This window comes from Neophocaena asiaeorientalis, unplaced genomic scaffold (genome assembly GCF_003031525.2).
Source record: "Neophocaena asiaeorientalis asiaeorientalis breed wild unplaced genomic scaffold, Neophocaena_asiaeorientalis_V1.1 scaffold477, whole genome shotgun sequence".
In the NCBI taxonomy this organism is placed as follows: Eukaryota; Metazoa; Chordata; class Mammalia; order Artiodactyla; family Phocoenidae; genus Neophocaena; species Neophocaena asiaeorientalis.
Genome location: NW_020172630.1, coordinates 1,568,984 through 1,592,463, shown reverse-complemented (window position 1 = coordinate 1,592,463; position 23,480 = coordinate 1,568,984). Strand labels below are relative to the sequence as shown.

At 39.9% G+C, this 23,480-nt stretch overlaps 1 protein-coding gene across 7 annotated transcripts in view; it reads right to left on the bottom strand.

Moving 5' to 3' along the window:
• The window catches only part of ESRRG (estrogen related receptor gamma), a 638,184-nt gene that overhangs the window by 442,990 nt on the left and 171,714 nt on the right, over window positions 1-23,480 (bottom strand). For 4 of the 7 annotated variants that reach the window (XM_024739209.1, XM_024739211.1, XM_024739212.1 and 1 more), the window contains one exon: window positions 1,214-1,305. The exons of the other annotated variants lie outside the window; for them this stretch is intronic. The gene's annotated coding sequence lies outside the window, so the exon portion shown is untranslated. The remainder of the gene's footprint in view (window positions 1-1,213; window positions 1,306-23,480) is intronic. 7 annotated transcript variants of the gene reach the window in all.

Here is a 23,480-nt window from a genome sequence, read left to right as displayed (position 1 = left end):
AAACTAAACCAATGTTACACAAAGCAACAGGTGACAGCCCAGAATCATGTCACTGAATGATTTGGGGCCAGAACTCCATTACATGGTCATTGGACCTGAAGGAGCAGAGAAAACACCAGACTCACTTCAACCCACTTGGCACATGGAAAAGTACTCTCCCATTGCCTAAATGATTCTCAGTCTGCAAGCGAAGCAACTTGGGTGTCATGAAAAAGGTAATTCAATTCTGAAATGCTTTCTTCCGCATGGAAGCAGGAATCTGCTGAATGCCGTTCAGGAAGTCCGACTGACTCCAGAGGGTTCAATACTAGGCAGGATGGAGAGCATGATTTCCTGCACTCTTGCTCTGCCTCTGGTACTGCAGCAGATGGGGGAAGAGGGTAACGGATGACTCACCCATCTGCCTTGGAGGAGCTAACCATGCAGGGCAGTGGTTTGCCTCCTTTCCTGAGATGTGAACCTGTTTGGAAGTCTGATGGAAGCACAGACTTTCCAATTTAAGAACCCCTCCATACGGTGATACTCATATGACAATCATTACCAAGGGGTTCACACATCCAAGGGGAGGAGCTGGGTTTAGGAGACCAATTAAGTAATTGATGATAGCCTAGAAAAGTAGGCACTAGGTGACTTTCCTTCAAAAACGGAGTGAAGGAGACTTAACATTTAGATACATTTGGAAAGGACCACAGGCACCCAGTTGGTAACTGACAGCACGCCGAGAACTTTTAGTAAGTTCACGGAAGGTAGAACTGAAAAGAGACGGTTTCCTATCCTAAGTACAGGACAAGACGGAAAGAACAACAATATTTTACTTCTTGCGCATCACCAAAAGACAAAAATTAAGAAATAGTCTGACCCTGACAACCATGGCTTAGTGGCCAATACAGGGAATTAATAGAAACAAGAGTAAAACTTTTCAGAAAGAATCACATGATCATTGCAACACACACTCCATAAAGTCCCATTTGTCAGAATATCCCGTAAAATAAAATATGTGAAAAGCTTCAAAATGATGTTTTTGCCTTTTAAAAGACAGAATGAGGGAAACATGGGAGCCTCTTCACATACTAACAAAATCCTTGCCAGGACCATGGGGACAGTCAAAGATGTCAAGAGGCCACTTAACTCTTTAGCATATAACACATGGCATTATATTCTGTAAGTGTTAAAGGAACATTAATGTCTCCTAATCTTATAGGGAACAGCTTACCTTTCAAACTGCAACAACGTTAGCGTAGGATTTTTTCCTTACATCTTCATAATGTAATATTGTTTCACTGATGAACCAGTAAATTGTCAGCTCTATTCATTTGTGTGACGTGAGCAAGGATCCAACCCAAAAAAGGAAAAAAAAAAAAAAACAACAAAAAGTGAGGTCAGTTTTCTTGGCTGCTGAATTTAATAAAATCTCCCAGGCAAGAGAGTTAAGTACGCGCTGCCTTCTGCAAGTCTTTGATTTTCCTACATATATACTCAGGGCTGTATTAACATTCCCGCTAAGGGACAGTCCTCATTACTTATTTTAAGTTTTCTTCCTCCTCAGCTTTATCAGATGTATTAATCTTCCGCTCCTCTCTTATTTATAGTGCATGCTCTGGTTAAGGTTTGAAAGCATTTTCCATTATAACACCCATTTATAACTTTCAGAAAAAAAAAGATTCTTCTATCACAGGGATCAAGGGACTTTACTTATTTCACTTTGGTCTCAAAATATTCGAGTTTCTTCATATCAGAGGGGTTTGTTTCTTATTTCTCCGATCCTCAAAAAAAAGATAAAAAGGAAGCAGGTAGAGGACAAGTTTCCTGATTGGAAAAACTCAAAGCTTCGGTTTTAAATAAGCCCCCAGTGGATTTTCACCAAATATGCTTTTTTTTTTTTCAAAATGCTGTTTTTGGTAGAATGTTTATCAGAGGAAAACTATTAGACTGACCCTCAGGAAACTGCCAATATTTTACAAAAATGGCAATTCCATATGATTTAACTTAATACCTCTCACATCTTTATCCTTATGTAAAAGAAAACTGTTCAGAGCAACACAATGACCCCTGGGATATCCAGGGGAGTTCTGTGCCAGACTTGCAGCCTAGGGAAGGGAGAAGGGAGGAAAAAAAACGGTTGTGACCAACAGATAACTGAAAGGCCCTAACAATTTGTTTGGTGCATACTCTCATGCAGTTTGTTCGATAAAAAATTGTGGGAAAACTCATTAATCTGATGGCACCAGGCCATTTCCATCACACCCCTTGAGGCATGAATGTGGTAACCATAGACTTTGGGGAGTGAACACTTCAAAGAGATGCCTGTATTGTGATTAGAAGATTCTCAGAGGGGCTCTAAATCGTATTCACTCAAGACACCCTTCAAACCCACAGCTTTTTCCCTTTTCTTTAAAGAATGAAGTTAAAAGTAAAATGCTTGACAATTAAACAAGACTGAGGTTTCATTTTCAACTTCGTCTTAATACCCTAAGACCACAAGAAGCAATTGGAATCAAACTTTGATCATTTGCTTTCATACTCAAGATAAACTGTTAGAGTACGAGAAAACAAAGGGATCATTTTTAAAGTTCTTGCATAGAGGGAGAGCTGAAGATCAACTAAGCCCAGAGGCCAAGGAGGCTTCCAGTACAGATTGGAATTTGATAGGGTTTAGAATCAAGAAAGGAAGCTGCTAACAGAGCAAGACAAATATCATATGATATCACACATACGTGGAATCTAAAAAAATATGATAGAAATGAATTTATTTACAAAACAGAAATAGACTCACAGATATAGAAAACAAATTTATGGTTACCAAAGGGATCAGTGGGGAGGGTGATAAATTAGGAGTTTGGGATGAACAGATACACACTACTATATATGAAATCGATAAACAACAAGGACCTACTGTATAGCACAGGGAACTATACTCAATATCTTGTAGTAACCTTTAACAGAAAATAATCTGAAAAAGGATACACGTATATAATTGAATCACTTTGCCGTACACTTGAAACTAACACAACATTAGAAATTAACTATACTTCAATAAAAAAAGAACTCGCCCCCCCAAAAAAAGGAAGATGCTCTGCAAATAAAAATAGGTGTATTTGGTATACTCATAAATGAAAAAGAAGGCACGATGACTCAGATGTGAGAATCCAACTCTATTTATTTTCTAGGACTGTGAACATAGGAGGCCTTATTAAAAACCTGCAATTTGTATAAGTATAATGAAGCATTAGGAAAGAACCCACCCAAGTGACACTACAGGGTAAGATGCCTGAGGGAAACTAATTTAGGGTGTTACTTTTTTTTTTTAAGAAACCTTAGGACTCCAGAAGTACAAAAGAAGGATCTGAAGGAACAAAAAATCCTTCAGGTGCTGATTTCATCAGATAATAAGTTACTGTCCAGGTAATCATGCCAATGGTCATGACTGATGTGGCTGTGACTTCAAGTTAACATTTAAAATACATAGCTGGTCAAACCCCAGCTCTGAAATCAATGAAAATTCAAACTAACATTCACACTGTTAGTAACAGCTTTGGGAACAGGTTCTCCTCTGACCTCACCTATAGCACTCATCTCTGAGCAGAGGCATTCAGCTCAGGATCATCTTACTGTGACCTCCCACACCTGCAGGGGCAGCTCAGGTCAGGGGGCAGTGGGACCCTGCTCTCAAAGTCTTGGGGAGGAAGAATTACTACCTTAGCCACTCAACTCCCTTTTTGAAAAAAATAAATAAATTTATTTATTTATTTTTAGCTGTGTTGGGTCTTTGTTTTTGCGCACGGGCTTTCTCTAGTTGAGGTGAGCGGGGGCTACTCTTTGCTGCGGTGTGCAGGCTTCTCATAGCGATGGCTTCTCTTGCTGTGGCGCATGGGCTTCGGTAGTTGTGGTGCACAGGCTTCAGTAGTTGTGGCACACGGACTCGGTAGTTGTGGCGCACGGGCTTAGTTGCTCCGCAGCATGTGGGATCTTCCCAGACCAGGGCTCGAACCCATGTCCCCTGCATTGGCAGGTGGATTTTTAACCACTGCGCCATCAGGGGAGCCCCGTCACTCACCTCCCTTTTAGACATACACAAAACCTTTAGGAGTTGTTGCAAGAAGAGAAAAGATGTTTGCCTAGTGCTTCTAGAATTCCTGACGGAAAAATCTGGAGCCCAAAGGGACATGAGCTAGTTGTCCACGGGCAATTGGGGTCTTGCTATTTGGGAGTTCTCGGGAGGTAGGGGTAAAGGAGGAGTTAGAACTTAGCTCTTTGACTACTCTTCTCCCGCCCCAGTTTCTGCATATTTTTGCCATAAACCCCTCATGCCCATTCCATTTCAGGCTCTGTACCACTCAGGGACTGGGAGTGAGGGAAGACAGATGGGCATGAGAAGGGTATGTGGGATTTGCTCCTATTACCTCAACGGTATCCTCTTACTACAAAATGCAATATACACCTCCCCAGATCAATTTCATTTTAAATGGTGACAACCAACCCAGGTGGAAGATTTCTTCTTCAATACAGTAGATAATGTACTAAAGAATAGAAAGCAAGACTGTTGCAGACCTTTAGAAGTTGAGTTACAGCATGACTGAGACTTTTTCTGGTAATCTAGAAACTCACTACCATGTATCTCATTTCTTTTTTCTTGTTTGCAAATAGTCTGAATTACAACCAACCAGTTTTAAAATGTACACTAGGACACTGCTGTTTTGTAAACTAGGAGTTGCCTATACCCAATTCATTATTGAGATTGGACATATGAACTGACAAAAAATTAATTCATTCCAGGATGGAAAACTACCAGATACACTCACATAGATTTTGCTTTGCAGAACTTCACTGGGCATCTTTCACACGGATTATAATGTGTGAATAGTACCACCCCACCACGGTTGCATAGTGTACGGTTGGGGAAGGAAGCATCTGGATTTTTTCCCTAATCCAGAGTATATTTTTAAAGGAAATCCAGAGAACCAAGTTACCAGTTTCTCTACTCACAAAGTCACTGATGCCAAGGCAAGAGGACTGGTACCACCCCCATCCCTACCAGCCTCTGGGTTGCTGCATTCACCTCCTTAGAAGATGAGGAATTACCTCTCTACCTCCAGAGGGACAGAGATCTGTTCTTCAGGTCCCAAGAACTAGGAATGGATATTCCATTAAAAAGAGAAGCCATTTAGCACATAATGTTCATGGATCATGGTGGCACTACAGTGGAACCCAACGATTAACAGCTTGGCTATCCTTGATGAAAAGCACATTTTCAATTCCAAAGCTTAGGAGTATGTCTTACTAGGAGGAGTCACCTGTAACCTACTTACAGATACCAAAGCCTGTGCATCATACACTGCCAAAACGTAAATGGATGGCAAAAGATTTTAAAGAGGGAACAAAAATGGTTCCACTGATCCAACTGAATATGACTTTAGTGCAGTCAGATAGCAGATGATAAACAGAAGAAATTCCGAAGCTTTCTAGATTCCCTGCCATAGGTTTGTTCATGTGGGTCTAAATAAGTTTGATTATTTGAAGATTTTTTTCAAGACTTTTAGAAAAGCAATCAGAAAAGATTATCCTGGGCAGGCATAGGATATACAAACAAGTTACTGGTTAATGGGAAGATTTGGGGCAAAGATGACTTCAAACCCTACCCCACTCCCCAAAACACACACACACACATACAACCAAGCTTGCTATAATAAAAGAGAAACAGGGAACAATATAATTAACATGGTATTTAAAAATGACTCTTGAAAGGAAGAGTAGGTCAGAGACTGATATAGTTTTGAAAATGGATAATACTCCAGCAATGTAATAGATACAGCTTTTTCAGTGATGGATACAAGGTAAGGCTTTCCCCCAGTTAAACTGAACTCCAACTTAGAATTCCGGAGTTAGATGTCCCCATGGTTGTTACTCTACAGTTAGTTTTCACAAGTTCATTAATACTGGCTATCTTCTGATGCAATTTCTGAAGGAGAAAGCTCTTCCGTAAGAAGGACATAATATTTTTAAAATAATTGACCAAGATCCTGGATTCTAGCACATTGCTGATCATTTTTCTTCCACTTTAACCCTAGAAACATGGAAAGTCAGAAAGGGAAAGGAATAAGGATAAGTAGCAGAAGAGAAGAAATGTGAAAAGCTAAGAGAAAAGAAAAATAATGGAAGGAAAGAGGAAGATGAAATGTGAGGGAACACATGGTCCATTCACTCAAACTTGGAGTACCGTTAACACAGTCAAAATCAAATGGAGGGCAACTTCCCCTGAGTTTATCACCCCTTTCCCTGGAGGATGCAAGAACGCCATTGCTGGCAGAGATCTAGAAGATGGTCCACTCCGAAGTCCTCATGTCACCAGTGAGGAAAATGAGGCCCTGGAAGGACAGGTAACTTCAGGACAGGAACCCAGGTTCACTGTGGACCAGTCTAAGGTTCTACAGACCACAGCTGTCTGAAAGTCGTAAAGGCTTTTCCGAGTCATAGACAATTGCTAATGACCCCAGGAGTGAGGTAAGATGGAGATGCCCTTCCCTCTCTGGGGGGGGAAACACATCAGCTCACAGTATTTGAACCCACAGGAAGAGCTGGAATTGGGCAACGTCACAGCTGACCCAGCTTCCGGGGTAATCTGACCCTTGGAGACAGCACACTCTGAATTTAGAAGTACAAGCCCCAAGTCCAATTTCTTACATTCCCAACAAACTGTCTCTGGTGGTGATTATGCCATAACATTTCTGAAGATTAATTAAGAGCCTTTCATACATCACTTGGCTTATAATTAACAGCTCCCCCTGTCTTTAATAAAATAGATAGCATGAAATAAACAAGGGAGATCATGCAGTAGGTAAAACCTAAGTCCAAATGATATCATCGTCCTCTACCCATCAAGACAGAGGCAAAGAAGCAAAAGGGGATGGAAAAGATGAGAGGGGCATACTGAAGAGGGAGGTGGGGGGGAGAAAGAAGGCATTTGCTCAATCAGTACCTATTTTCAGAATTTCCTTCAAGCTGGCTCTGACTGAGAGCCATCAATTATTAAAAGATGTAATGTGATGCTTCCTTTGTTAAGGCAAATCTGCAAGCAGACCCCGAGAGAAAAAAAAAAATGAATTAGGCAGAATGTATTAGTCTGCTTGAAGAAAACAAAGATTTAGCTATTGGGACGGACTCCTTTTAGAAATAATTCAATTTTGTCTCCAAAATCCACAAACCATTTTCCCCCCTCTCCTTACCTATTTATTTATTATTTTCTACAGTAGATCACAAAAAGGGGGATGAATCATTTCCTAAACTTCTCCTTTCTTTTCAGATTCAGCTTGATGTATTGTCTTCATTTAAATTACAAATACACTAATCTGAAACACTGTCTACCAAGCAGCATTTTAAATGAAAGATACAAGAAATTGCATCACTCACATTTAAAAAATGACTTTAGACTCCAGACCTAATAAAAAGCAGCCAACGGTGTTCTCTGTCTTGGCTGCTATATTTCAGTCCAGCTAATGAAATTCAATTAGTGAGCTTTGTACTTAGGACATTATGATTCTGATGGTTGGTCTGATCAAAACCAGTGTGCCAAGCCCTAGTCCTGTTTTTTGGCAGACTACAGTTAAGAGAAAAATTCAATAGGGTAGATTGGCGTGGGGAAAGATAGTTTCAGAGGAGCTCACTTCTCACCATCATTAAAAAATATGAGAGGAGGAGAGCTGTTCCCTGTAAGGGCTCATTATTTACTAAGTGACTGGATTAGCTTTTAGAGAAACCTCAATACCTAAGTCTGTCATTATCAGTTTTAGTACTTTCCAAAAATAGTGATTGACCTCAAATAAACCAGTAACCAACTAAAACCAATAAATCACAGATTTAACTTTTTAGGTTTTGATCTGCCTGAGCTTGTGTTCCAAATAAAAAGTATAGAGACTGGACTCTTAGTGATGTCTTTTTTTTGCGGTACACGGGCCTCTCACTGTTGTGGCCTCTCCCGTTGCGGAGCACAGGCTCCGGACGCGCAGGCTCAGCGGCCCTGGCTCACGGGCCCAGCCGCTCCGCGACATGTGGGATCCTCCCGGACCGGGGCACGAACCCGCGTCCCCTGCATCGGCAGGCGGACTCTCAACCACTGCGCCACCAGGGAAGCCCTTAGTGATGTCCTTATAAACCTTCCCAATTAAACAAAGCAAGAAGTATCAAACAGGAAACCCTGAGCCTTTACAGTATAGATTCAGACTACACCATCAGTTCAAGAGGTGCTGTATCTTTAACACTTGAAAGACTTTAACACTTGAAAACAGACACACACTTAGCAAAAACCACTGGGCTGAAGCCTAGTACATTACATTGTCTTGATCCTCCATCTGGACCACTGGCCTTTGATTCAAGGGTACCACACCTGCATGGATAAAGCCAAACGGCAAGACAGAATCAAACTGATCATTATATGGCCTGATTCTCTGGACAGTAAAAGTAGACAAGCAGAAACCAAAAATTTCATAAGGATGTACAGCCACTGGTCTGTTAATAACAATCCTAATTCATTAGCCAACTGAGAGCTGAGCATCCATTTAATTTTCAAAGTTGTTTTCTTGAAACACAAACCGGCTCATACCAGTCCTTTGCTTCTCTCACAAGGAATGACACCACCATCCAACCTGAGTTACAGACAGAAACCAAAGAAAACATCCTTGGCATCTCTTTTGTGCCATCACCACTATCCATTCCATGTCCAAAATCTTTCCCTCTTTTTGAAAAACAACTACAGGAACAATCATATGAAATTCCAGAAGTGGCATCTGATGTCTTGGTCCACTCCTTGGAAAGTTGTTCTAGAAGCTTTCAATTTTACCTGAGAGCGACCCAGGATTGAGTACAGATGCTCAGCCTGGACTCCATGTGCCCTTGGTGCTATTTTTCTCGAACTCAAAAATGGTACAACCCCATCCGTTCTTGATAGGAATACATCATCACATTGATGTTTTTTTCGATGATAAATCCATTCTGAAGTGGACCTTTCCTTGTGTCAAATACGAAAGGGAAAATGCACACTCACTTCCTTCCCACAAATGGGCTGCCTCTGATGTGTTTTCTCAGAATTCATTAGTAAAATACCCTGCAAGACTGCCTTGCTCCAGCTTGCTAGAGCAGTCTGTACCTCTCTTCTAAATCCACGTTGAGTGACTTCACATTGGTAGCTTGAAATCACCCACAGCGGGAGTATCTACACCAAGGAAATCAGCAAATGTACAACTCAGGTGTTTTTTAAACATATGGTTACCAAAGGGGAAAGCTGGTCAGGGAGGGATAACTTAGGAGTTTGGGATTAACATATACACACTACTATACATAAAATAGATAATCAACAAGGACATACTGTATAGCATGGGGAACTCTACTCAATATTCTGTAATAACCTATAAACCTATATGGGAAAGGAATCTAAAAAAGAACGGATATATGTATAGGTACAACAGAGAGAGAGTTTATCAGCACATCACTGAAAAAGGATTGAATTTATTGTTTTCTTCTATGCAAATAAAAGGTACTATAGAGTGTCTTGTGTCAACACCCATTTTTTTTTTTTATCTCTTTCCCTCTTTTGGGGGAGGCTAGCCAGAAGTTCACCACCTCTTGTTCCTTGGCACAAGGCTAGACCATATTCCGCAGCCACCTTTGCAGGTAGGTATGGTCATGTGATTGAGTTTCCCTCATGGGAAGAGACTAGAAGTGACAGAAGCCTCTCCATACTTGGCTGGAAACCACGCCCACCAATATTTTCCACAGTATTTCCCTTTCTGGGGGCTTTTGCAGATGCTACGGATAACCCTGGATGCCATCCATTGAAGTCAGACAGCAAGAGTATAGAAGGAGCTCAACCTTCGAAAGAGAGTCACCCCCATCAGGAATACCCACTGTGAACTTTAAATGTGAGAGAACAATGAATTTTTCTTCTATTTGAACTATTTAGTATTTGAGGGTTTGTTTGCTTCACCAGTCACCATCACTGTTAACTAAACCCTCTTCCAACTCTTCTTTCAACCATTGTCTTTCTTCCCCCCCAGCTGATGTGATAAATCTAGGCATGAGGACTGGTCAAGATGGAGAAGACAGAAATAGGAGTCCTAATATAATATTTTATATTATAATATTTTATTTCACTTAAGAGTTTTGGGTTCTATGTGTTGTTCATTTCAACAGTCAACGGCTAGAAACCTGTGTTATTTCCACGTGCTTTGGTGCCGTGTGCGGCTTATTCTTTTTCCCTTTAGTGATGTCACCTAAATGAAATGTTCCAATTTAGAACCATTTCCACGTTAGAAATATATGAAGAATTCAATCCATATGCCCTACGCCTTGTCAAGAAAATTAACTATAAAGACAGTGTCGATATTATACAATTAAAATGAGAGCTCTTAACATATTTCATTTCCCCCGACCTGACTTTCTTCACTCATTAGGAACAAAAGGTATGAATTCATTATTTGCAAATAGTCCAGATCGCTTAATGTATTCTAGAAGGAACTAAGACACCCCCTTGTGTGCACATGCATACACATACACTCAAGCATGCAAGTTTCTGTCTCTATCAAGGGTAAAAATCATACTGAAGCTAAAGAGAAGGGGCCATTCTAAGTCATTGACCATGCAGGCTTAGTGGAACTATAAGTGTATTTTTAGTCCATATGTTTGTATCTTAAGGCTTTCTCTTTCTCTACCGCTCATGATGAAGACAGAAAAGGAGGGAGGAAAGTAGGGAAATTTTAAAAAATTGTTTTAATTTCCCCATATTATTTACTATATAAAGCAGCTCAGGTTTTCCTCCCCGTAAGCTTGTATAAGGAGTCTATTGGGGGTGTTTGGAATTGCTGTGTTTTAAAAAAAGTTAACAATCATAGCTCTGAAGCTTAATCACTTGTATGTGTTACAAGACCAGATGGTTCAAGTGGGTGTTTGTTTACAAGCTCTTTGTATAAGGTTTTTAGCTGCTTCTTAGACCAAAGCTGGTTATTTCAGCTAACAAAGGAGGCAATGAGGAATTGACGAGAAACCCCTGGATTTCACAGATCCCTGGACTGTTAGGCTTCACTCCACCATTGTCCTGTGCACGTTTACAAGGATGTATTTAGGACCTAAGAAACATAACATACGCTTCCCATGCTCTGAGCTCTTTATGGAACTCTGGCAGACTCGGGGGGAAGAAGATATCTATCCCGGGTTCAGCGCTGCTGGATGCTGGCAGTGGACCATCCAGAAAAGACCAGAGCACCCTGACTTCCCAACGTCTTTAACCATCTTGAAGCTCTAGAATTTTAAGGTGCTCCCTGTTTTCTACCAGCTTCTGGAGCTGAGCTGTTTCACCAGCCACATCCTCCTCTAGCTCCCTCCTTCCTGAAGTGGGTGAAAGGAGAGCAAGGAAACTTCCTTGGCGGCTGCCCTATTCTTTGTTTCCTCTGCATTAACCACATAGCCGATATTGGCAAACGTGCAAAGGATGCAGGTTTATTTACCACAAAATAAATCCAGTAATATTAAAAGTTCCTTAAGGGAGAATGAAAAGTGTCCTCAAGGCACAAACTTTAATGGCTTTGAAAAGGTGAGCATATATTTCTTGTATTTTGGATGAGAAAATCCCCTTCTTCTAGCTCCCCGTCTACTCTGGACAAGATAAGTCAATGCTTGCTTATCTTCATTCTTCATAAGATTAATGATGTTTGGCATCGTTATCACACCTAGAATTAGTATCTTACATCACTCACTAGCTGTCTATCCTTTATGGGTTACCTAAACTGGCATCCTTCTTGTCACCATCCAATCAGTTCCAAGAAATAAGATATCTGAGGCGAAAGGGGCGGGAGAAGTACCTGAATATCTTAGCATTTCAGTGAACTTGCTTCTATCATATTCTACAACAACTAGCAAGAAATTACAAACTAACAAAAATGGGTTTGATCATTATCATTTCATTATCATTCCATGCATTTAATTCCTGTCTTTTATTAGTTAAGGGAAAAAACCTTTTCCATAATTTCCTTGGATTAATTTAGCAAGAGGCAACATCATTTGACTGTGTCTTTAGGATAAGGAATGTGCATCATTTATCATTTATTCTCCAAAGAGCCACACAGTTTTTGGCTCATAGCTGGTGCTCAATAAAAGGATGCTCAATGAATGAAGGCATAAATTACTGGCTATGGCTATTCTCTTCCAATCCTAATGAACTCAAACCTTAATTTAATGTATGCCATTAGCCTTTGCAAAGTAAAGTGAGGAACACCTAGCTAAATTAGCATATTCATGACTTACATGACCGTTTTTTGTCTCCTGAAGACCACTCTTAAGAAAGAGCATTTTCCCAAAACAAACAAGCTAAAAGAACCAACTGATATTTTAGATGAGAATATGCAGTACGATTTCTTTTCTCCATTTTCTCAACTCTTGATAACCATTTGTTCATAAAACTAGCAATAAAAAAAGAAACCGATTAAATCAGGGATGTCTAAAATGATCTCAGAAATCGGATCGTCTGTCACCTCCCTATTATCAGGACAGCGTGAATCAAACTAATATGCTCCAGATTCTTCTGTGTATTTATCTCTACTCTGGAACCCGAACAAAAGCTGTCAATAAACTTTGAAATTAGGGGGAAAAAAAGAGCGTTTTCATTGTTTACAGCCTTTAGTACAGGAGAATGTGTAGAGTCAAATACAAAGAGACTTGAAATATTGTCTTGATTTTTAACAAAAGGAATCAAACTTAGCACATATGCTTTCTATGGCAAGTGCCCACTGTATAGTAGTTGCTACAGACTGAATGTTTGTGTCCCCTTGAAAATTATATGTTGAATCCTAACACCCAGTGTGATGGTGTTTGGCCTTTGGGAGGTGATTAGGTTATGAGAGTGGACACATGCCTCCCCAAGATGGGATTAGTACCCTCACAAAAGGCCAGAGCACACTCTTGCCCCTTCCTCCATGTGAGGTTACTGTAAAAAGACAGCCGTCTAAGACATGGACCTGAATCTGCTGGAGCCATGATTTTGGACTCCCCACCCCCCAGAACTGTGAGAAATAAATTTCTCTTATTTATAAGCCACCCAATGTATGGTATTTTGTGATAGCAGCCCAACAGACTAAGACAGTAGTCAACCTTCAACTAAAATTTGTTAAATGAATAAATCAGTAGCAACCAGTTTTGTATCAAGGTAAAGACGTAGCTTGGGTGTAGAAAGTTAAACCAAAACTCAACTCCTGATCTGCTAACTATCCTTCCCTTACTGTGGACCATGATCATGTATTCTTATTTGTGACATAAAATGAGTGGTCAGATGAAATAAGAATGTTTAAAATCAAGATGTGGTTTTCCTCTCATCACATCCCTCTAATAAACCCTGGGAGAATCTAGCTAAGTTTCTGCACGCATAGGACTCCTTCTCTGCAGACCAAAGCAGGTAGGAACACCAACCGTAGCCGTGAATTGGCACTCGTGGTCACTATTTATGTTTTATATACTGTCAGCAGCAACATGCTGACAGTATATAAGCATCAGACACAGTTATCCAGGCACTTAGATAATGCAGCAAGTGTCAATACTGATGTAACTATTTATAGCCCAATAAACTATGCTTTGAACAATATTAGTAATGTTAAGCTTAGGTAGCACTCCTAGTATTAATGCCTTAATACAGATATATTGCTATAAGCATAGTTTACAGCATGGAACATACACACAAATCCAGTGACACTGATAAATCACTTTCTTGACTGCTTAAAAATGTACTGCCAAAATGAGCTTTATGCACCACACAATGGAGCAGAAGGCGGCGATGTATATTTACATTTTCCATTTTTAAGCTGTCACTCAAAAACTTTTCATCCTTTTTTAGCTTATTGATCTTACCGGCTGGTGATAAGACTTCAGCTGCTTGGTCAGACTGTTTTTAGCTTCCCTTTCTTATTAAAAGAGCTAAATCGGGATCATAAAATGCTACTAATTTAGCGTTTTTCAGTAGAAAGGGAAGTTACGAACAGCACCAAAATAGTGTGACTCTCATGTCTTATTGCCCTAGAATCCCAGATTTAATTACCATGTGGCATAGCATAACGAAGGGTATCGTGATGCCATGTATCACTATATACACACTGAAAATAAAAACTGGTATTAAATATGCTAAAATACTTGTTCTAGGTTCTCTGATCCTTTCAATTAAATGTTTTTGCACAGGAATGAATTATACATATGTATATATAGGTTTATTATTATTGTACATAGAATAGATTCTGTGCTATTATTTCCCTTCTTTTTCTTTCAGTTACAAAGAAACCTCCATTCTTAAGGTTTTGACTACTCCTTACCTTACAATATATACATCCTGCATCAAAACAACCAAAATACCATCAGCAGGTCAACTGAGGTGATTGGCTAATTACGTGATCCACCAACTTGCATCATCCCCTCCACATATGCACGCTCAGTGGGCTTAGAGTGGCAAACTGTAGACCACAATCAGAAAACTTCCCAACTCAGAACTTTGTCCTCTCAAACCCATGTCTGCTCTCACATGAGATTTCCTCTGAGCTCTTCAGCAAATTGTGATTTGTTTCTCCCCTCCCTTTTAGCCCCAAAGTTCAAGGCTCAGTATGGAAGAGAGAGCGGCCCTCATAGTTAATATCCCCTATATTGCAAAGGGCTGCATGGAAAGTGGAAGCCATAGCCTTCCAAGGCCAGGATCCATAATAAATACCCCCGTGATGAGTGAGTTGTGTGCTCGTGATTGGGGATCTTAGTGCAGTCCTGAATCTCACCCACTCAGATAGGACGAAACCCCGGATTCGTCCTCACCACTCTCCCAGGGCACCCTCCCCTGATGGCCTCGCCAGAAGGGGTGATGGTGGCGGCTGTTAAACAGCCATCAAGTTTATTCTCAGCGGCAAGGACAGCTGGGATTTTAGTTACTATCATTATATCTAGCTTCTGAGAGAATCGTGAGAGCATGCAAAAGAGCCACATTAGTTTAAAAAGTACATATGAACGGAGGGAAGGTATTTTTCTTTTAGTGTATCTAAAATCATTGGTCTTCCATAAATATTTCTTGCTCGCTTGACAGCTCCTAACATCAATAACTTTAAACTTCCTGCACCATTTCAAACTGAGCCCCCAAATCATTCCTGGCACGGCTTTGGTGTCAGCTCCTCGCACATGGACACCACCAAGAGTCATCAATTTTCTACAGAACTCACCATTTTGTTTTCATACCCCTCATTTCCATGAACGTTACTGCTTCTCTGAACGTGGCCTCACAATCACACACATCCTAGCCCTCTGCTTTGTCCACAATCTGCATATGTACATGTATGTGGGCGTGTGCACACCCAACCAGAGAGGCACATTTCCATTTCTCTTCCACATAAATATGGCGATGAACTGGCCGCTTAGAGCTTTTCTGACAGCCGGGAGAAATGGTAGCTCCAGTGACCAGGGATGTCCTGGCTCTTCCTTTGAAAGGTATTCAGCACACGTAATAATTATCCATATATCTCGTGCACTCTAAAGGCATGGCAATGCAATTTTGGCCTTAAAACAAGGCCATATGACAAAAACTAAGGCCATTAGGGACCAATTTCGAGGATTCTCTGCAAGACAGTGATTTTCCAACTGCACTTACATATGCTGAATAGTTACCTCTGCACGACCGCACCTGCTCTCATTTATGTAACCCCTCTGTTTTCTGAAGCTTTTCTTAATAATGAAATAGAGGAAAGTTTTAAAGGCTTGCTGGCTTTTTTTTTTCCTTCATTAATTTTTTTTTCATTTCCCAAAGCACAGTATGAAAATGCTGAGGGTGAAATTTCTGCTCACGTCAATGACCATATTTCATGATTCGCTAGCTCCTCTCTTTCTTCTTTGCTTGCCCCTCTGCCCTGACTTCTCCATCTTTACTTTCAGCCCTGCTCCCTCTCTCTGAACTGAACCCTGGTCTTCCAGGCCCATAAATGCTGACCTCCCCACTTGAGGTTCAGTGACATAATAATGTTGTCTCTGAGAGGATGTGATGTTATCATAAATCTAGGAGCTGTCCCGGCAAAGGCTCCACTTGTAAAGTAGAAAGATGGCCAAAGTTATTTTGAAATAATATAAAATGTGGCTCAAATATTCTTTCATCTCATATTTAAAAATGTTTAGATAAATGAATAAAGCCATGCCATTTTGACAGATAAAATTATAAATACTAAAAGCAATAATATGGTCCATCATTAATTATTTATCAATCTGAGGGGCAGTGGGGAAAAACTCATAAGACTAGTAAGAAGAAAAACATTAAAAAGCCTCCACAGGGCTTCCCTGGTGGCGCAGTGGTTGAGAATCTGCCTGCTAATGCAGGGGACACGGGTTCGAGCCCTGGTCTGGGAAGATCCCACATGCCGCGGAGCGGCTGCGCCCGTGAGCCACAACTACTGAGCCTGCGCGTCTGGAGCTTGCGCTCCACAATGAGAGAGGCCGCAACACTGAGAGGCCTACGTACCGCAACACTGAGAGGCCTGCGTACCGCGATGAAGAGAGGCCCCCGCTCGCCGCAACTGGAGAAAGCCCTCGCACAGAAACGAAGACCCAGCACAGCCAAAAATAAATAAATAAATAAATAAAAAGCCTCCACAAAATGAAAAATACCCAAGACACTAGATTTTACTACCATTATTTCGGATTCTCTATAGAGTCTGCCCAATTCTATTTTTTAATTGTTCAAGGAAAGAGAAATTATCTCTAAATATCAATTAATTGTCATTTGGTTCTTTAGCTTGTAAGACTGCATTGTAATATCTCATCTCTGGACATTTTTCTAAAATTATGAGATAATGGACTTTTAATGCAAGTCCATTGCTAATTTTTTTAATTACAAGGCAACATGGATAAATGATGCCATAAGCAATAACTGAGTTATTAAAAACCTCCATACAGGCCCTCTCCATTGAAGAAATAATCATACATTGCAGGAAGCAGTGTTCAGGAAAGTTCTGTGAAGACACCCAATAAAAAAACCCTTATGCCTGCATTGGGGCCATCAAAGCCAAGTTCAGTTTGCTTCATTCTGTACTCTGGACATTCAATTGTTATTCTACTTCTGGCTGCTTAATTTAACAGCAGTGAATCTCGGCCTGTTCTAAGTAAACAAGGGCGGAATGTATTGTGCAATTTCCAATATAATGCACTCAGAAGTTCCTAATTACTTGATCAAGGCATGTGTAATAAGGGGACCTTATATAAAATGAGCCAATGATCATGGCTTGAGCATTCCACCAGGAGAACAATGCTCTGATTATCTAACCAGGTTCTAAATACGTATAGCTAATGTACGCTGCAGAATATCAAGGGTGTCATCTATAAGTGGGTGTGGTTCATGTTAAAAGCCGAGCTGTGTTTTCTCAATTCAGGTACTTGCCAGCTGACAGGCAGAGGAGTAAGTTATGACATCTCAGGAGTGATCCTGCCTGAGCATGTGTGAAGTTAGCTGTTCCTCCGATTGTCGCCTCATTGGAATTATTTGCATTGGCAATAGCACATGGAGTTGGTTCTAACTTAAATCTGAATCTCTTAAAATGCCTTCAAAAAAGCTTGCCCAGTGGTGTTGCTCTGGAAATAAAGCCATTGTGTACATAGAAGCTAGCCTGTCACATGCTTGACAACGCAGTTTCAGACAACAGAAATGGCCAAGTCTTGCAGAAGAAATCATAAAATTTTGAAAGCTAATAGATGTGCGTGTGAACAATTCCCGTGTCACTCGTGCCAATCACTTATCTGTCCAAAGCGTTCAATCAAGGAATAAACAAGGCTTCCCAGGTGGCGCAGTGGTTGAGAGTCCACCTGCCGATGCAGGGGACGTGGGTTCGTGCCCCGGTCCGGGAAGACCCCACATGCCACGGAGCGGCTGGGCCCGTGAGCCATGGAGCCTGTTCTCTGCAACAAGGGAGGCCACAACAGTGAGAGGCCTGCGTATCGCAAAACAAACAAACAAACAAACAAAACCAAAATTTTAAATAGAAAAAAAAAACCCACAACAAAATAAACAAACAAAGAAACCAGATGAAACCCTAGTATTCTACAATAATCTTAAAATTATACTTTCAACCCTAAAGGTGATAAAGAGTACAAGATTATGAAGACAGATTATGAAAAGAACCATATCACTGTGATGCCCAAAGTACTGAGCAATAGATAAAAGTCATTCTAAAGAGGGACCTCCCTGGTGGTGCAGTGGTTAAGAATCCGCCTGCCAATGCAGGGGACACGGGTTCGACCCCTGGTCCGGGAAGATCCCACATGCCATGGAGCAACTAAGCCTGTGCGTCACAACTACTGAGCCTGCACTCTAGAGCCCGCGAGCCACAACTACTGAAGCTCGCACACCTGGAGCCTGTACTTCGCAACAGGAGAAGCCACCGCAGTGAGAAGCTCGCACACCCCAACAAAGAGTAGTCCCCGCTCACCACAACTAGAAAAAGCCCACATGCAGCAACGAAGACCCAACACAGCCAAAAATAAATTAATTTAAAAAAAAAGTCATTCCAAAGAACCTAGAAGTGGAAAGGCTCGGTTACATTCTTATATTTCTTTGCTGAACTTTGGGGATACCTCTTTCTTTTTGCTCTCTTCCTCAATGGTTACTTCCTCAGAGACTCCTCTGTTGATTATTCCTCATTTTCTCATCCCCTAATTGTTACAGAAGTTAAATCCTTGGACCTCTTTTCTCTTCTACACTCACTCCCTAAGTGGTCACAGCTGGCCTCTATAATTTTAAATACTGTACATATGCTGACAAATCACAAATGTATGACGTTAGCCAAGATGTTTCCTCTGAACTTCAGACTCACTGATCCTACTTCCTAGACAATTCATTGGGATGTCTATTATGTATCTCAAAAGTAACATTTCCAAAATGGGTACTGATTACCCTTACCCTACTAAATCTACACGTCCCCAGTATTTTCCATCTTCTGGTTGTTCAGACCAAAAACTTTAGAGACATCTTGATTCTTTCTTTCTCTAACACTGCTCACGAAATCCACTTGGTTCTTCCTTCAAAAGATTGGGTTGGTTCATAAGATGTTACGGAAAAACCCAAACGAACGTTTTGGCCAAACCAATATATCTAGAGGCTGGCAAGTTCTCCTCACCCCATCCTTACTGCCCTGACCCACACCACCACCATCATTCTCCAGGACCACTGCAGTGGCACCCTGACTGGTCTTCCTATTTTCACACTTGCCCTCTTCAATCTACTCTCTACAGAGAAGTCAGAGTGATATTAATTTTTTTTTTTTGCGGTACAACGGGCCTCTCACTGCTGTGGCCTCTCCCGTTGTGGAGCACAGGCTCAGCGGCCATGGGTCACGGGCCCAGCCGCTCCGTGGCACGTGGGATCTTCCCGGACCGGGGCACGAACCCGTGTCCCCTGCATCGGCAGGCGGACTCTCAACCACTGCGCCACCAGGGAAGCCCGATACTAATATTTTTAAATTAAAGTACTGCTACTAATTACTCTCTAATGAAAAGAACAGATTTTAAGAGTATGAACTGATGAATTATGACAAATGTATACATCCCTAAAATCATCTCAATCGAGGTATAGATCATTTCCATCACCCCAGAAAATTTCCCTTATGTCCCTTTCTAGTCGATTCCTTTCCAAATAGAGGCAACTAAATTTCTGATTTCTATTACCAAAGCTTAGTTTTGCCTGTTTCAGATGTTATTATGACCAAAACATATGGATGCTACACACTATTTTTTGCACCTGGTTTCCTTTTGCACAGTATTAGATTTATGACATTCATCCACGCTGTTGAGTGTATTAGTCGTTCATGTTATTTTATTCATGACTAGTATTCCACTGTATAAATATACCATAACTGATTCATTATTTGTTGATGGACATTTACAGTTGGTTCCAGTTTTTAGCCATTATGAATAAAGATGCCACAAACACTCTGTACAAACTTTTTCTGGACCCAAGTTTTCATTGTTCTTGGGTAAATACCTGGGTGTGGAATTACTGGGTCACAGGATAGAAATTTTGAATTTCATAGAAACTGCCAGTTTCCCAAAGGGATTGTTCTATTTCACACACTCACCAGCAATGGATAAGAGGTCACGTTGCTCTGCATACTTCTAAGCAGCGCATCCTTGTCCGCTGGGTTTGTTGTTTTTGTTGTTTATTTTAATTTTAGCCATCCTAGTGGGTATAAAGGGGTATCTCACTGTGGTGTTAACTCACCTTTCTCTGATAACTAATGGTTTTGAACAAATTCTCGTGTACTTGTTGACCCTTTGTCTATGGTTGGAAATGTCCATTCAAGTCTTTTGCTCACTCTTAAAGTGATCTTTTAAAACTAAGTCACATCTTGTCACTCCTCTGCTCAGAGTTCAACAGTATGTCAGCTCATTTTGTAAAAGCTACGATCTTAACAACACCCACTAAGGTGCAACACAGTCTGCCCTCAAGGAACCCTGTGACCTCCTGTCACCCTCCCTCTGCTCCAGCCACTGCGGACTCCTGTGTCCTCGAACAACTGAGGACCATCTCAGAGCATCCTTGCTGTTCCCTCTGTGGGAAGTTTCTTGTCCCAGATACCTGCCTGCCCAATTTCTCACTTCTTTTAGTAACTTCTGGAATATTCCCACTAAAAAAGTAACCACATGTCCAGTGTTCTCTATTCTCTGTATCTAGTTTTATTTTTTCCATAATATTTAGCATTAAGATGTGATTTTTTCATTGAAGTATAATGTACAATGTTGTGTTAGTTTCTGGTGTACAGCAAAGTGATTAAGTTATATATATATATATATATATATATATATGTATATATATATATATATATGTATTTTTTTCATATTTCTTTCCATAAAAATTTATTACAAGATTTTGAATATAGTTCCCTGTGCTATACAGTAGGACCTTGTTGTTTATCTCTTTCAGTAGTGTGTATCTGCTAATCCCATACTCTTAATTTATCCCTATCCCTCCTTTTCCCCTTTGGTAACCATAGGTTTGTTTTCTATGTCTGTGAGTCTGTTTCTGTTTTGTAAATAAATTCATTTGTATCATATTTCAGATTCCACACAAAGTGATATTATATGATATTTGTCTTTCTCTGTCTGACTTTCTTTAGTTAGTATAATAATCTCTAGGTCCATCCATGTTGCTGCAAATGGCATTATTTCATTCCTTTTCATGGCTGAGTAGAATTCATATATACATACATATATGAATCATATACAATAATCATATATATATATGATTATTTTTAAACTTATTTTTTACTCACTTTGCTCCCTTTCCTTCCTTCGTCTTTTTTCTTTCATCTTCCTCTGTTTCTTCCTTTCTTTCCCTTCCTTCCTCCTTTCCTTTCTGCTCCCTCCATCCTTCCCTCCCTCCCTCCCTCCCTTCCTTCCTTCCTCTCTATAGTTCATTATTTATCTCCCACTAACAAAATGTAATAAGCTCTATGAGAACACAGAGCCTTTGTTCACTGCCGTATGTCCATTCACTCCACAAATATGCTCTTCACTACTGTATTCCCAGATCCTAGAACAAACTTTTAACTGTTTAAAAGTATTGAGACGACTGTATATTTGGACTGTTTGCAAATTTAAACACATGAATTTTTAGTCTTCAACTATGTTTACTTAAAAAGCTGCAATTATATATTTAAGAGAAAAAAAAAAAACCTTAAAACAGAGCTAAAATCCATGACATTTTTTTTAATGAGGCTGAATAACACATGAACCAAATAGACTTTCTAGAACAAAGTGAAAAATTACACAGATAGATTCTATTAAGTACAGTAATAATAAAGTAGATAAACTAATCTTTGCTGACTGCTTACCATGTGCCAGGAAGTGTTAATCCTAACAAGAACCCCATGAGGGAAAATTGGGTCTTAGAGTGTTTGAACAACTTGCTAAATTTATATAGGTAGTCAATCACAGAGCCAGGATTTAAAGAAGGGAAAAGGTAACAATTCCAGTCCCTTAATACGCATATGCTTTTATAAAATTATCACAATGTACATACTTTTATAGTTTTTAAATTTTATTTTTATAATAGTTAATATAAAATAATCTATGTATCATATATGTAAATTATGAAACATAATAATAAAATGAACCTTCACGAACCTTCTTTCGCAGGAAGGAAAGGAAGGGAGCAAAGTAATAAGCAATGCCAAAACCGATAAGGCTATCCAAGGACCCTTCTTCAATCGTGCTCAGCTCCACTCCTTATCAGGAGTAAACACTATCTTGAATTGTGTGCATATCATTCCTTTTGCTTTCCTTGGAAATTTTACCACAAGAATCTGTCCCTAAATAATATATTGTTTAGATTTATTTCTACGTGATATTTCGAGATGGTATCATGCGGTATATAGTCCCTTTTGGTTGTTTTACGTTTTCTCATTAAATATTACCTTTCTATGATTCATCTGCGTTAATGCACATAGATGATTTCACTGATCTCACTGCTCTATCATATTCAGTTTATGAATATACCAAATTTATTTGTCCAGCCTTCTGCTGACTTCTTCTGTAGACATCAAAACATATTATAAAGCTACTATGAGACAGTATGATATTTATACAAGGATAGACAAATTAGTCAACAGAACCAAACAGAGAGCTTAGAAACAGGACCACACGGGATGGTAACTTGGTAGCTAACAAAAGTAAATTGCAGATCTGTGGGGAAAAGATGAACTATAGTAACTGGCACTGAGACAACTGATTATCCTTAAAAGGAATCCTACCTTATACTGCATATTCACAATAGCAAATTTCAGATGGTTTAAAAACTATGAAAAGCAAACCTCTACAATTTTTAAAAGACAGTATAAGAGAATATCTTCATGACTTTCAGTTAGAAAAGAAAATATTTTTGACAACACAAAAAGTGTCAACCATAAAGAAAGATTGATAAATTCTATCAACTAAAAGTAAGAAAATCTTTTCATCCAAGAATACCATAAAGAAAATAAATGGAGAAGCCACAACTCTCGGAAGATATTTAGAATGCATTTATCTATTTCTTATTAAGGATTTCTTTTTTAATTATAGTCCTATCTTCCCTGAAATAGTCACTACTTGATCACCTTACTCTTACTGTGTCTTTTTCTAGTTCTTCCTACTGCTCTGAAAATTAGGGACTCCATAAAAGGCGACCCTCTTGCACTGTTGGTGGGAATGTAAATTGATACAGCCACTATGGAGAACAGTATGGAGGTTCCTTAAAAAACTAAAAATAGAACTACCATACGACCCCACAATCCCACTACTGGGCATATACCCTGAGAAAACCATAATTCAAAGGGAGTCATGTACCACAATGTTCATTACAGCACTATTTACAATAGCCAGGACATGGAAGCAACCTAAGTGTCCATCAACAGATGAATGGATAAAGAAGATGTGGCACATATATACAATGGAATATTACTCAGCCATAAAAAGAA